At 37.1% G+C, this 15,270-nt stretch overlaps 1 pseudogene; it reads right to left on the bottom strand.

Moving 5' to 3' along the window:
• Positions 1–11,971: 11,971 nt before the first annotated feature.
• LOC104667575 lies at positions 11,972–12,923 on the bottom strand (annotated as a pseudogene).
• Between the last annotated feature and the right edge of the window lie 2,347 nt (positions 12,924–15,270).

The raw sequence follows: 15,270 nt of genomic DNA, 5'->3' as shown, positions 1-15,270 counted from the left end.
AAATAGTGAAAGAATGGAGTAATTTATATCCTTGGAGATAAATGGACAAAGAGGACCTGGGAGAAAGCAGAGGCATTAGATAAAGGATGTATTGGGACATGGACAGTGTTGCAGCCTAATAATCCCTTGGTGCCACTATAGACATAAAAACATGAGGCAATCCACACACAACGTGGGGCACCACAAAGCCAGGGAGACCCATGGACAGGCTCTGTCTTTCCTTGCTGTGTTTCTTGGGTGTGTCTTTTTTCTAAACTTTAGCATACCCAGCTAGAAAATAAAATGGTATTATGTGTTGTCGAAGATCCCTTCTGATGCTACAGAGTTTAGAAATTTTTTTGTATCTGGGGAAGATACCAACTGTATCAGAAACATTGGTGTTATACAAATGAAGAATTTTCTGGTTGTGAAGTTGTCACTGTCTTTGTTCTCAGTTTTCTTTTTTAAATTTCAAATTATTTTCTCCTTTAAAAAATCTTTACACATATTTTCTCCACTGTTTTACATCCCTTATTAGAGGCAATGCTATTTGATATTATATGTAATTATTCTGATTCTATATGTAATTATACTGAGGCTTTTTAGCACACTGCTATTCATTTCTGCTACTTCTATGGGAAATGTCTTCTTGGAAGATTTTTGCATCTGAGAACTTCCCTGAGATATTCTATTTTATTATCCTGTTTTCCTTTATATCATCTGTAAAATCTTTTTCCACTTCATCTCACAATTTATTTTTCCTTTCCATTACTCTGTAAAATGTGCATTTCACAGTACAACTACATTATACAAATCCCAGGCTTCTTCTAGACCTAAAAGAATATGTGTGGTTTTATAAGTAAGGTTTTTATAAGTTGATTTCTATTATTTATAGCTGATATATAGGTGTTATTTAAGTACCTTTAGTTTTACAATAGAAATGATAATAGGTAAGTAGATTTTTTCAAATATCCTATAAAATTTCTACTAGAAGTATTTAAAATTATATCACTTTTCTATCTTTTGTAGCATAATACATTTCAAATATTTAGTTAATTTAAATTTTGTTTAATGCTAAACATTATCACTTTTTATTATTTAGGTAAAATGACAAAAGTTAAGAAAAAATTAAAAGGAAAATATTAGTGATAATTCTCTTAATTTACTGTAAAACTTCATTCATGAATGTTGAATTAATCATAGCATAATGCCATTTTGTAATTCTTTTTGCTTTCTGATATATCATAAAAATTATCATGTAATCATTATAATTTTTAATGGTTGCATAATGTTTCATTGAGTTAGTGTGACAAATTTCCCATCATTTTGCATGTTTAGGCTTGTTTTCTATTTCTTTATTATTTTTTGGTACTGCTATGATTCATGCAAATAGTCTTTTTCTACTTTCAGATTATTTCTAATAGGTTAACTAAGTTAACTAAGGATAGGATAACTAAGTTATAAGGATAGGATAGTTATCCTATAGGATAACTAAGGATAACTAAGTTAAATAGGATAACTAAGTTAAAAGATAGAAACATTTTGTGGGTTCTGAGGTAAATTATTATCATATTGCTTTCTAAAATGTATTATTTCACTTTTCATTGCCACTCTCAGTATAAATGCATTAGTGAAACACAGCTTTATCCTAAGCAGCAAGTATAGCAAGTGTCATTCACTTTTTAAAACATTGTGGTACAACATATACAACAAAAAATTTACCCTTTTAACAATTTTTAAATTGTTGGCATTGAGTATATTCATAATATTGTGCAACCATCCCTACTATCCACTTCCAAAGCTTTTTCATCATCCCAAACAGAAACACTGTATCTATTAAATAATATCTCCCCATTTTTCCCCTTCTCAACCCCTGGTAACTTCTATTCTGTCTCTCTGAAACCTATTGTAGGTACTTCATATAAGTGGCATCATACCATATTTGTCTTTCTGTGACTGGTTTATTTCACCTAGCAATATGGTTTTAAGATTCATCCACGTTGTAGCATATATCAGAATTTCATTCCTTTTTAAGGCTGAGTAAAACTCCATTGTATGTATTTACATTCTGTTTATCCATTGATTGATCCATGATTATTTGGGTTCTTTTCCACCTTTTGGTTATCATGAATAATGCAGCTATGAACATTGGTATATGAGTATTTGAGTCCCTACTTTTCAATCTTTGGGGTATATGTGGAGAAGTGGAATCATTGGATCATATGGCAATTCTGTTTAACTTTTGAAGAGTGTTATTCTTTCATGGTCAATAAAAAGTTCTTTGATTTTTTGCTTATTTGTTTTCTACTTTTCATGTTTGCTTTGTTTTGGCATAGCTTTTACTTTTTTAAATCTCAACATTTTCCTTATCTATATTAATTTATATTGCATCTTCTATAATTATCAGTTCATGTCCTCTGTCCATTTATTGATTACCTTTTTTTCTGAATGTTTTTCTAAAAATTTGAATGAGGCCCATCATGGACATCTCCTTCTTTTGCCTACTCAGAGTCCTTTCTCTTTTATACATGGATTTTCCTTTGGGAATTATCCCTCTTCTGCTGCAGACTACACAGCATCAGACATGTGCCCACTCCCTGGCCAATTAAACACTCCCTGGTGCTTGAATCCTGAAAATAATGAAACAAAAATAGAAAAGGATGAAAGCCACATCAAGATGCCCATAGCTTTCTGAAAGTCTGCCCAGCCATTAGAGTTTCTCATATTTACATGAAATTTCCCTTGGTTCTCATTCATACCAAGAACTGATATTTTTGTCTTTAGTTTTACAAGGTGCATCACATAATTTAATTCAAAAAATTCTTCTTTTTAAAAAATAAATTATCTAGAGTTGATTTCTATTGTTTATAATTAGATTTGATAGAATAGTTACCTATATCATATAATCAATCCTTAGTCAAATTTATATAATATTTTTCCCCAGTTTGTTGACTTCTTTTTAATTTTGTTTTTTCACTTTTTAGAAATGTTTAATTTGTAGAATTAAATCTCTAAGTTTTTATGTGACTTTTTTACTCAATTCCTTCAAAGCTAAAAATTAGCTTCCCTCCACCAGTCTAATAATTAATATCTTCACTTTTTATTTTGACTACGTCTGAATTATTCCAATTTGTACCCAATTTTTCGTTATTCCTAAATATATATATTTTTAATGCTTACTGGTGGCAAATGACTTTAGATTGATTAATATATTTTTATGTAGCTCCAGCTCTCTAGGTCTCTTAACCTGTTTGATTTTATGCTATAACAGATACTTCTCACTTGTTGAGGAATCCATTACAAAGCTCCTAAGGGTAATGATGTTCTATATATACTATATTTTAGGAAAGAAGGAAGTGGTGGAAGCATATGCAGAGCTATTCTTTGTTGCTCTTCCTAGTCTCAGTTCTTCTTTTTTTTTTCTTATCAGTGGAGCAAGGATGACAATTCTATAGGCGGCAGGAGAGGCTCTGGATTGTAATCCAGTGGGGAAGCAAAGGCATGTGCTGGGAAGAATGCCCATCAGAAGCCAGGGTGAAATGGGGAAATGTAGAGCATGGGAGAGTTAACTAAGTGAAAATGATATAAAAGTATTGGAGGCTCACTCTTGGCCTCATGCAAAAGGGACTAACCTGAGCACTTAAAACAGAGATGCAAAAATAATAACAAGAATTTAAGACTCTTATTACATAAAAATCTTAACACAGAAGCTAAATATCTACAGTAGGTACTGATGGTGGTGGTGGTCCATCTGGAGCAGCTGCTGCAGAGACACCTGCTGCAGCAGAGAGGGCATAGCAACGGCTGCATGCTTTGTGGAGCTGGCAGGGGCAGGATCAGGAGGGAGGCCTGCCCTGTACTCAGTTGGCAGGGCAGGAGCCCCATACTCCTGGGTGCAGCTTTAGCTGCCTAGCCATGGCTCCAGGCCCCCGCATTCCTGGGGCTCTCAGGGTCCGGGAAGTTCCATGCCCCTGCAAGTTTGAAAGTGCCCTGCTCCCTGGTCTCTCCCAACTCCTGGTGCCTGCTGGGGATGGAGCAAGGTTGTGGCCAACCCCGGGCACTGTCACAACTTGACCAGCTGTGCCCACACTCAGGGTGGTGCTGACACACCAACCCCTTGCCATCTTGGCCCCTCTTGACTTTGGGTGCTGAGGAGTGCAGGAGGGGAGTAAGGAGTGGGGAGGGCGGCTGAGGGCACCTCTTGGCATGGACATCCTGCATGCTGGAGATGGCATGTTAAAGGACATCTTACATGCTGGAGATGGCATGTTGAAGCCCCAGCATGGGGGCTGGTCTGCCAGTTCTGGGCAAAGTCCATGGCCAGGAGTGAGATCTTCTCTGATGACCACTCAGTCAATTGGACAGTGCTTTTTCCAGGCCTGCCTGTGGCTGCCCATGGACCAATCAGCACACACTGCCTCCATTCTGAGCACATAAAAACTCCAGACTCAGCCAGACTCACACTCATTGGGATGACCTGACTGCAGAAAGGAACTACCCACTATGAGTCTACTCTCCGCTGAAAGTTGGACACTCATCAGGATGATCTTCCTGCAGAAAACAGCTATCCACTCCAGGTGGATAGCTCTCCACCAAGAGCTGAATACTCACCGGGATGATCTGCCTACGGAAAAGAGCTACCCTCTACAGGCCTCCTCTCCACTGAGAGTTGGACACTCATCAGGATGATCAGCTTGCAGAAAGGAACTACCAACTTTGAGTCTCCTGAGAGCTATTCCATCACTCAGTGCAGCTCCTCTCTGCTGTGCTCACCCTCCAGCTGTCCAGGTACCACATTCTTCCTGGAGGCAGGACAAGAACTCTGGACCTGCTGAATGGCACTGAAAGAGCTAACACAAACAGGGCTGAAACACACCCCTCATTCACCATGTTGCAGGCAATGAGAAGAAGAGAAGAGCTACAGTCCTTTGAGGAGCCCACACCTAGGGGCTCCCCAAGCCAGTGCTGTGACACCCTTTTTAGGGGTCTGCAGTTCCTGGTGTCTCCAAGCTTCCGGACACAAACTCATTTCCCTTGCCCAGACATGTACCCACATCAGAAGCTGCTTGCATTACATCTGATCCAGCCACAGTCTTTCACAGAGCTGGCCCCCTGAGCTGGTGCCTGTGCTGACACCTGGAGCTGCCTGCCCTGTCACAGCAGTTGGCATGCCTGGCTGTGAGCAGTGGCCCATGCTTACTCACTCACACCCCCTTTGCTGCTCCATGCCTGGCTCAGCCTTGGAAGGTGTAGGATCCAGGCCAGTAGCACAAACCGAGCTCAGCCTGCCAGGCCAGGTGGGTGGAACGAGCCCAGTGGGTCCAAACTCAGACAAAGGTGCCACTGGCCACAGAGGTTTCTGGCTGGAAAAGCTACACTTAAGGATCCTGTGACAGTACCAGCAGAGTTGCTCTGATTGTAACCTAGCCCATCTGATTCTTCTTAATCTGCTATGATTCCCATGATACTCTGGGAACTCTAGGGTTCTACAGGACAAGATTTGAAAACCACTGGTTTAAAAAATAAGAGATGTCATACATCATCATAATTTGTGTCTTGGAGAAAATGGCTGACAGTAGCTTAAATAACACCTCTCTTTGAGGGAGTTTTAGTTGAAATAGGGATCAAAGTAACTGAACCTCAGTAGAAAATTTTCATAAATCAGAGTGAGTGGGAGAATTGATAGTGAGGGAGGTGGCAGGCACAGAACCAATTCAATTGTTCTAAAATCATGTTATTCATCCTGTCACCTACTCCCTGAATGAAGTGATGGCCACAGACAATTTATTGTGAGTCATTGTCATTAGAAGACACTTGATACTTTTTGAGGAGCACACTGTTCACACAAATTAATCCTAATCCTACCAAATAGGCCACTTTATGAATATACCTAGTAATAAATAGGCATTTGAAATGACTCCAAGAAAGACTAGTAGAGAAGACTAAAATTCAAATACAATGATGGCAAATTAGAAAAAAGAATTTAAGATTTTTCTCCAAGTCAATCAAACCAGGCTAACATATTTAAAGGGAAAATGGCAAGTGGTGATTATTTAGTGCCTAAGAGCCTGAGGGAGGGTTTTGTTTGTACTCTCAACCAAAGAACTGAATGTTCCAAAATGTCACTGAAGAACAAAATGTCACATGGTGGAATTGATGGCTGATAAAATTAGAGCAAGAAACTATTGAAGACACTATTACTTTGTGCCACGTATAGCCAACTTGTGAAACCCACTGCCACAGGAGGTTATGGAGTTGAACACCATAGATGGATTTAAAATTGAATGAATAACTTTATGACTAATAAATGCCAGTGCCAGTTCTTCATGCTAAGATAAAAGGGGTAATCAAAGTACATGTTTCAGAGCACAGGCCAAGTGCTGCAGGGGTTAAAAGTAGGGACCTTTCCCTTGTAAACACTGATATATAATTAGCCATTCAGAACACAAGAAACATTTCTACCTCTCTGCCAGAACTAGATACTGCCCCCTGCAGAAGTAGGGGTCCAGGAGAGGGGCTGCTGTGGGAGTTAAGTGTGGAAGGATCCTCAGTAAGGGGCCTGTGCTGAGCTTGCACAGCCATGAGCTACCAATAAGCAAGCAAACAAAAAAAGTTGAGACTGTTCTCCTGCCACCCTCAGTTACCTCCTCCACCACCTCAAACATTTTCATGCTGAGCTTGCATCCTCCTGACTAATATCAACGTTGGGCCACCACCTTCTTCATCAGCTGAGTATCCTGGTGGCCCCATTCTGCCCTCCTTTCTTCAGCAAAATAGACACTCTATTTCTGAGTGTCTGCTCATAGTTCCCATGCATTCTCCCATCTTGATAATCTGGACTAGATCATGAAGAAACATGAAGATCCTTGAACACTTTTCTTGGTGCAGTGTTCACAATTCAACAGCTTTGAGGGTCAAAGTAGGTAATGTAAATGTGTGCAGAAGCCCAAGTATGAGAACATTTAACTTTCAGAAATAGAATCAAACAGTCTTTATTTTTACTGAATTAGAACTAAATTAGAAGTGCATGGCATAATGTAAGCAGATATGATATTTAGGATTATATATTAAATTCAAAATAAAAAGATTAACTGAAAATTTTCAAACTCCAATTCCTCTGATTCTTAATTAGAAAACTAACATCTTTTTTTCTATATAACATGTATTGGACTTTGTATTTCTCTTTAAAATAGACATACAGAATTTGGCCTTGAATCCCTTAAATGAGAAAATATTTTGTTTTATTTTAGCTCATAATGGTGAACACGTTTTCAATATACGTACTTCCAAACATAGTTTGCTTTTATGTTTACAGTAACCACTTTCAAGACATTGAAGAAATCTAATCATATTTTGCTATTAGTATCATATTATAATGCTACTTGGTTTATTTGATAACTTCATTCCTTCATTCTATCAGTATTAATTGTGAAAAACAAAGTGAAAAACATTTGTTTATTTTTAAAGAGTTTGAAGTTAGAGAACTTACTTTGGAATTAGGTCTTCAACTCTGCAACTGGGGAATTCCTGTACTTTCCAATTCTGAAAACTGAGTCTGGTTTAAAAAGTGTGGTAGATTGTTTCTTGCCAAAGAAACAATTCTTTCTAAAAATAAAATAATCAAAACATAAATTAAAAAAAAATCTCCCTTGCATTAAAAAAACTAATAATTACTTTTCATGGTAGCATTACTTATTTGATTTGCTTCTAAAACAGAACACTATTGAAATTTCTGTTGTTTCTCTCAGCTCATTAAGTTCTCATCATGCATTATCTTTCTGTAGTTTGTTCATCATGATGACTTCAGTTGCATCCTTTTGACAAAGACATACTTTGTGTATTAAAGATGTAAGAGTTGTCTCCAATTGTTTTCCTTGTAGAAATCTTTCACCTGCTTGGTTAAATTTATTCTTAGATATTTTATAAGTTACTGTAAATGAAGAGTGCCTTCTTGATTTCTCTGTCAGCTATTACATTATTGACAAACAGAAACACTACTGATTTTTGTATACTTATTTAGTTTCTTTGAAAACAACTTTGCTCTCTCCTACTTTTCTTGAATTATACTGTCTTTGCAGTCTCTTTGTCATTTTCCACTTTTGCTACAGACATGGAGTCACAGAATACAGAAAAATAACAGCACAACTATGACAAAAGAGGAAACTGATATGATCATTGTCACACTCATAAGATGTGCCTCTAGTAAATTGAAGAGAACATGCCATTCTAAAGAGAATGGCAATTACACAGTTCCAGCCAATTGCCACCTTGTAAGACTGAGGCCCAGTGTTGTGAGAACATCTGGATGATTCCAGAGAGTTCAAATACCCAGATTTCTCCCAAGTTTTAAATGTAACCAACTAATTGAAATATTTTTTATTGATACATAGTATTTGTGTATTTTTATGGGGCACATGTGACATTTTCTTACATGCACAGAACGTATAACAATTAAGTCAGGGCATTTAGAGAATCCATCACTTCAAGTAGTTATCATTTCTATATGTTGGGAACATTTCAAATTCTCTCTTCTAGCTATTTTGAAAAATATGATACATTATTAACTATAGTCATCCTACTCTGATAATAAATATTCATTCTGTCTAACTGTTTCTACCCTTAACCAGCCTCTCCTCATGCGCTTCCCACACATTCTTCTCAGCCTCTGGTAGCTATCATTCTACTCTTTACCTCTATAAGATCAACTTTTTTAGGTTCAGTATATGAATGAGAATATGCAATCTTTGTCTTACTGTGTCTGGCTTATTTCACTTAACATAGTGATCCCTAGTTCTGTCCACGTTGCTGCAAATTATAGGATTTCATCCTTTTTCTAGTCAAATAGTACTCCATTGTGGGTATATACCACATTTTCTTTATTCATTTATCTGATGTTAGACACTTAGGTTGATTCCATATCTTTGCTATTGTGAATTATACTGCAGTAAACATGAGGGTACAGATACCTCTTTGATACACTGATTTTCTTTCCTTTAGATAAATACCCAGTAATGGGATTGCTGGATTGTATGGTAGCTCTATTTTTAGTTTTTAAAGAAATTCCTATACTATATTCCGTAGTGGTTGTACTAATTTACATTCCCACCAACAGTGTATAAAAGTTCTTTTTTCCCTCTACATCTTCAACAGCATCTGTTATTTTTTGTCTTTTTAATAATAATAGCCATTCAAACTAGGGTAAGATTAGATTAGTAATATTGAACTTTTTTATATACCTGTTGACATCTATGAAGACGTATATGTATGTCTTCTTTTGAGAAATATCTTTTCATGTACTTTGTCCACTTTTTAATGGGATTACATGGTTTCTTGCTGTTGAGTTGTTTTAGTTTGTTGTCTTTTTTGGATATTAGTCCCTTGTCAGATGAATAGTTTGCAAATATTTGCTCCCATTCAACAGGTTGTCTTGTCACTCTGGTTATGATTTCTTTAGTCGTAAAATCTTTGCATAGACCAATATCTTGAAGTATTGTTTTCTCCTAGTAGTATTTTATTTTCAGGTGTTACGTTTAGGTCTTTAATACATTTTGAGTTGATTTTTTTTTTATATGGTGAGAGATAGAGGTCTAGTTCATTCTTTTGCTTATGGGTATCCAGTTTTCCCAGCACTATTTATTGAAGAGGATGTCCTTTCTCCAGGGTATATTCTTGGCGCCTTTGTTGAAAATAGTTGGCTGTAAATACTTGGATTTGTTTCTGGGTTCTGTATGTTGTTCCATTGGTCTATGTGTCTGTTTCTAATACCAGCACCATGCTAATTTGGTTACTATAGCCTTGTAACATACTTTGAAGTCAGTTAGTGTAACACCTCCAGGTTTGTTCTCTTTGTTCATAATTGCATTGGCTACTCAGGGTTTTTTTTTGGTTCCATACAAATTTTAGGATTTCTTTTTTCTTTCTGTGAAAAATGACATTGGTATTTTGATAAGAATTGTGTTGAATATGTAGATTGCCTTCAGTAGTATGGTCATTTTAATAATAATTCTTCCAATTCAAGAGCATGGGATGTCTTTCCATTTGTTTGTGTCGTCTTCAATCTCTTTTCTCTTCTTTTCTTTAGAGACAGGGTCTCACTGTGTCATTCAGGCTGCAGTGCAGTGGTGTGATCATAGCTCATTGTAACCTCAAACACCTAGGCTCAAGCAATTCTCCTGCCTTAACCTCCCAAGTAGCTAGGTCTATATAGACATGTGTCACCATACACAGCAATTTTTTTTTTTTTTTTTTTTTTTGAGAGAGAGAGGCTTTTGCTATGTTTTCTGGGCTGGTCTTGAACTCCTGGACTCAAGAGATCCTCCCACCTCAGCCTCCCAAAGTGTTGGGATTACATGCATGAGCAATCACACTCAGCCATCTTCAATTTCTTTCATCAGTGTTTTGTTGTTTTCCTTGCAGAGATCTTTCACCCCCTTGGTTAAATTTATTTTTAGGTATTTTTAAGCTATTGCAAATGAGATTGCCTTCTTGATCTCTTTTTAGCTATTTCATTATTGGTAAATAAAAATGCTACTGATTTTTGTATATTTATTTTGTTTCCTGCAAATTTATTTGATTTGATTATCAAGTCTAAGAGTTTTTTGGTGGAGTTTTCAGATTTTTCTAAATAAAAGATCATGTCATCTGCAAAAAGAAACAGTTCGACTTCCTCTTTTCCAATTTGGATACCTTTTATTTCTTCTCTTGCCTGATTGCTCTGGTGAGGACTTCCAGTATATAAATATAAAACTCACTGGTAGAGGAAACACACAAACAAGGAAGAGAAAGGACTCATGTTACCGCTACAGAAAGCCACCAAACTATGATGACAAGCAATAAAAGAGAAAGAAAGAAACTAAGGACATACAAAACAACAATGAACAAAACTACAGAAATAAGCCTTCACTTACCGATAATAACCTTGAATGTAAACAGATTAAATTATCCACTTATAAAATATAGACTGGCTGAATGGGTCCAAAAATATATGATCCAATTGTATGCTATCTACAAGATAGATACCCATAAAGACACACATATATAGACACACCCCACCCATAAAGACACATATAGACTGAAAGCAAAGGAATTAAAAAAAAATTTCCACACAAATGGAAACCAAAAGGGAGCAGGCGTTGCTATGCTTCTATCACATAAAAGAAACTTTATGTCAAAACAGTAAAAAAGAGACAAGGACAGTAGTGAGATAATGATAAAGGGGTAGATTCAGCAAGAGAGTATAATGATTCTAAATACATATGCACCCAACACTGAAGCACCCGGATGTATAAAGCAAACATTATCCAAAGGGAGAGGTAGACTTCAATGCAATAATAGTTCGGGACTTCAACCTCCATCAACACTAGACAGATATTCTAGACAGAAAGTTAACAAAGAAACATTGAATCTAAAATGAACTTAAATTTCACTTTAGATCAAATAGACCTAACAGGCACCTACAGAACATTTTATTCAACAACTACAGAATATACATTCTTCTTCTTGGCACATGAAACATTCTCCAGGTCATATGTTTGATCACAAAATGAGTCCAACAATTTTTTAAAGATCAAATTTATACCAACTATCTTCTCAGACTACAGTGAATTAAAACTGGAAATTAATAAAAAAAGGAACTTTGGAAACTGCAAATACACAGAAATTAGACAACATTCTCCTGAACCACCACTGGGCCAAGAAAAAAAAATTAAGAAGAATTTTTTTAAATTTTAGATTTTTTTTTATTTCTCCAAATTTGTTATGTATCAGGAGTGACTGAAATAAAAAATATAATTGAGCCCCGTCATCATCACCATCATCATCATGGAAATGGCTTTAAGGGAAAACTGGTCAGATGAATATTATTGCTTCTCATTTTCAACGAGTAAATAGTTGCCACTGATAAATTGATAGCCAGGAGTCTGTCAAGAATGCTCAACATATGTTATATAACACAACACACCCGTTCACGGGGGGGAAAATCCTAGGAAATAACTTATGTGTGGTTCTTGATTTAATCATACAAGACAAGCACAAAAGCACCACCCATGCCTCTGAGAACACTGGACCATGCACCCTTGAGAAAAGCTTTGCCTCCTTCATCACCAGCAATCTTCTTCAGTAGTCAAGCATGTCTGTGTACGTGAGGTCAGTTCCTTTGCGCCCTGACTGCATCATCATGTGGGGGCGAACAGTGTCAAATGGATAGGAAGCCAACCCACCAAGGGCAGTGACAGTTTGTGCGATCATCCAGCTGAGGACAATGTGAGTGTTCTTGGGATCCGGAAGCATTCCGTTTCTAGTGTCATAGATACCGAAGTAGGCAGCTCAGTAGATGGTAATACCCTGCACAGACACGTTAAAGCCTTGGTACAGGCCCTTAATCCCATTAGATTTGCATATCTTAACTAGGCAGTCACCGAGGCCTTGGAATTCCCTTTCGCTCCAGCTTTACCCACATCGGCTGCTAGACGGGTAGGGGCAAAATCAAGAGGGTACACAAAACACAAGGATGTGGCCCCAGCGGCACCGCCTGATGCCAGATTCCCTGCAAAGTAGTGTCAAAACTGGGTCCTCTTGTCCACCCCACCCAGGAAGATCTGCTTGTGTTTATCTTTGAAGGCCAACTTGAGAGCCTGGATGTGGAAGTATCTGATGACACTGGCCAGGTTACTGGGCCAGAAGGACAGGACTCCCCTGCTCCTTGGGAATATGGACCACGCAGTCTATAACGCCCTTGTATTGCTTACCTGCGGTGATCTGTTTGCTGGCATGCTGCAGCAACAGCTTGACCTGGTCGATGGGTGCTATCGCCGTCTTGAAGATGGCTGCGGCCACTCCACCTGCCAGGAAGTCCATGGCGAAGGACACAGAGACATCTGTCATGTTGAAAGAAAAGAGGAGGCAGGCTGCTGCGGGACGGGACTGGGTCGGCAACCGGCTTTGACTTCGGGGCTGCGAGAGAAGAAAATTTTAAAAAATTGAAACGAATAAAAATGGAAACACAACAAGCCCAAACCTGTATGTTAAAAGGGAAGTTTATAGAAATAGACATCTACATCAAAAAAGTAGAAAGATTTCAAACAATCTAATGAAGCACTTTAGGAACTAGGAAAGCAAGAACAAACCAAATCCAAAATTAGTGGAATAAAAGAAATAATAAAGATCAGAGAAGAATTCAACAAAATATAGATGCAATAAACAATATAAAGGTCCAATGAAACAAAAAGTTGGTTGTTCAAAAACAGAAATAAAACTGATAAACCACTAGCTAGACTAATAAGAAAAGAGAAGACCCAAATTTAAAAAATCAGAATGAAAAGGAGATACTAAAACTGATTCCACAGAAATACAAAAGATCATCAGAGATCTTTGACATGAACATATCATATGAACAACTATATGCTAACAAACTAGAAAATCTAGAGGAAATGAATAAATTCCTGGATATATGCAACCTACTAAGATGGGATCTGGAAGAAATAGAAAACCTGAACATACTAATAAGTAATGAGATTAAATCAGTAGTAAAAAGTCTTCCACGACAACAAAAAAGCCCCAGGACCAAATGACTTCACTGCTGAATTCTACCAAGTGTATGAAGAAAAATTAACACCAATTTCCCCCAAAGTATTCCAAAAATTTCAAGAGGATGGAATTCTCCCTAACTCATTCTGTGAGGCTAGCATTACCTTGCTACCAAAACCGGACAAGGACACAACGACAAAAGAAAACTATAAACCAATATCCCTGATGAACATAGATGCAAATATCACCAACAGAATACTAGCAAACTGAATTCAGTAACATATCAAAAAGATAATACACCACAATCAAGTGAAATTTATCCCAAGGATATAAGGATGATTTAACACATGCAAATCAGTAAACATGAAACATCACTGGGACAGACTAAAGGATAAAAACAATATGATCATCTCAATAGACACAGAAAGAGCATTTGTTAGAATTCAGTGTCTCTTCATGACATAAAAAAAAAACTCTCAACAAACTAGGCATAGAAGGAATATACCTCAGCATAATAAAGGTCATATATGATAAACCCACAGCTAACACCTTACTGAATGGGGAAAAGTCGAAAGCCTTTCCTCTAACAACTAGCACAAGACAAAGATGCCCCTTTTCACCCCATTCCTATCCAGCTGATCCTGGCCAAGCTGGGTTCCTTCAAAATTTTAAAAATACAATACATATCACTATACACCTGCTATAATGGTTATAATTCAAAAGACAAATAAGTTTTGGTAAGGATGTGGAGAAACTAGAACCCTGATAACATTGCTTGTAGGAACAGAAAATAGTACAGTCACTTTGGAAAACAACTTGGCAGTTTCTTAAAAAGTGAAACTTAACATACAATTCAACAATTCTACTCTTAGGAATTTACCCAAGAGAAAGAAAACATACATCCGCACAAAGACATTTAGATAATAGTTCATGACAGTATTATTCATAATAGCCCCAAACTGAAAAAAACTCAAGTGCCTATCAATTGGTGAATTAATAAACAAAATGTAGAATATTCATATAATGGAACATTACTCAGCCATAAAAAGAATTACGTTCTAATGTATGCCATAGAATGAATGATCTGCGAGTCATTATGCTCATTGAAAGGAGCCAAATTCAAAAGAGTATATATTGTATGTCTCCACTTATATGAAATGTCCAGAATGGACAAACCTATTAAAACAGAAAATTAGACAAATAGTTACTTATTACCTCAGAGGGTGGGGAAACTTAAGGAAAATGGGAAATAACTGCTAATGCATAAGCAATTTCTTTTGGGGATGATAAATATGCTCTAAAATGGATTGTGGAGATTGCTGCGTAACTCTCTGAACATACTGAAAGCCATTAAACTGTATATTGCAAATAGATCAACACTATGGTACATGAATCGTATCTCAATAAAGCTTTTTTTATTCAAAAATGAAAAATCCAGTAGAAAATGGGAAGCTAAGCTTTAGGATAGCTAACAAGAAGAAACAGAACACAATGGGAAGAGGGTCAGGAGTGAGACAAGGAAGCTGAGCATTATATGTTGGAGTCTGGTGAGCAGAGGGAAGGTCTGGAGTTGGTGGGGTGAATGACTGAGAGGTTCATTCCTGACTCTACCCAGAGCTGAGTGCTTAATGAATATTAGAAGATAATGCTCGATAGCATCATTAGGGGGCAGAAGAACAGTGTCAATACCTGCAACCAGCTGTGACTAACCAGTACCTGCCTGGGTTTTCTGGATTTATATGATCACATAGAGAGAGGGAGGGATCC

Source organism: Rhinopithecus roxellana, chromosome 4, assembly GCF_007565055.1.
Source record: "Rhinopithecus roxellana isolate Shanxi Qingling chromosome 4, ASM756505v1, whole genome shotgun sequence".
Lineage (NCBI taxonomy): Eukaryota > Metazoa > Chordata > Mammalia > Primates > Cercopithecidae > Rhinopithecus > Rhinopithecus roxellana.
Note: the sequence above shows the minus strand (reverse complement) of the source record. Positions and strands in the feature narration are given on the sequence as shown.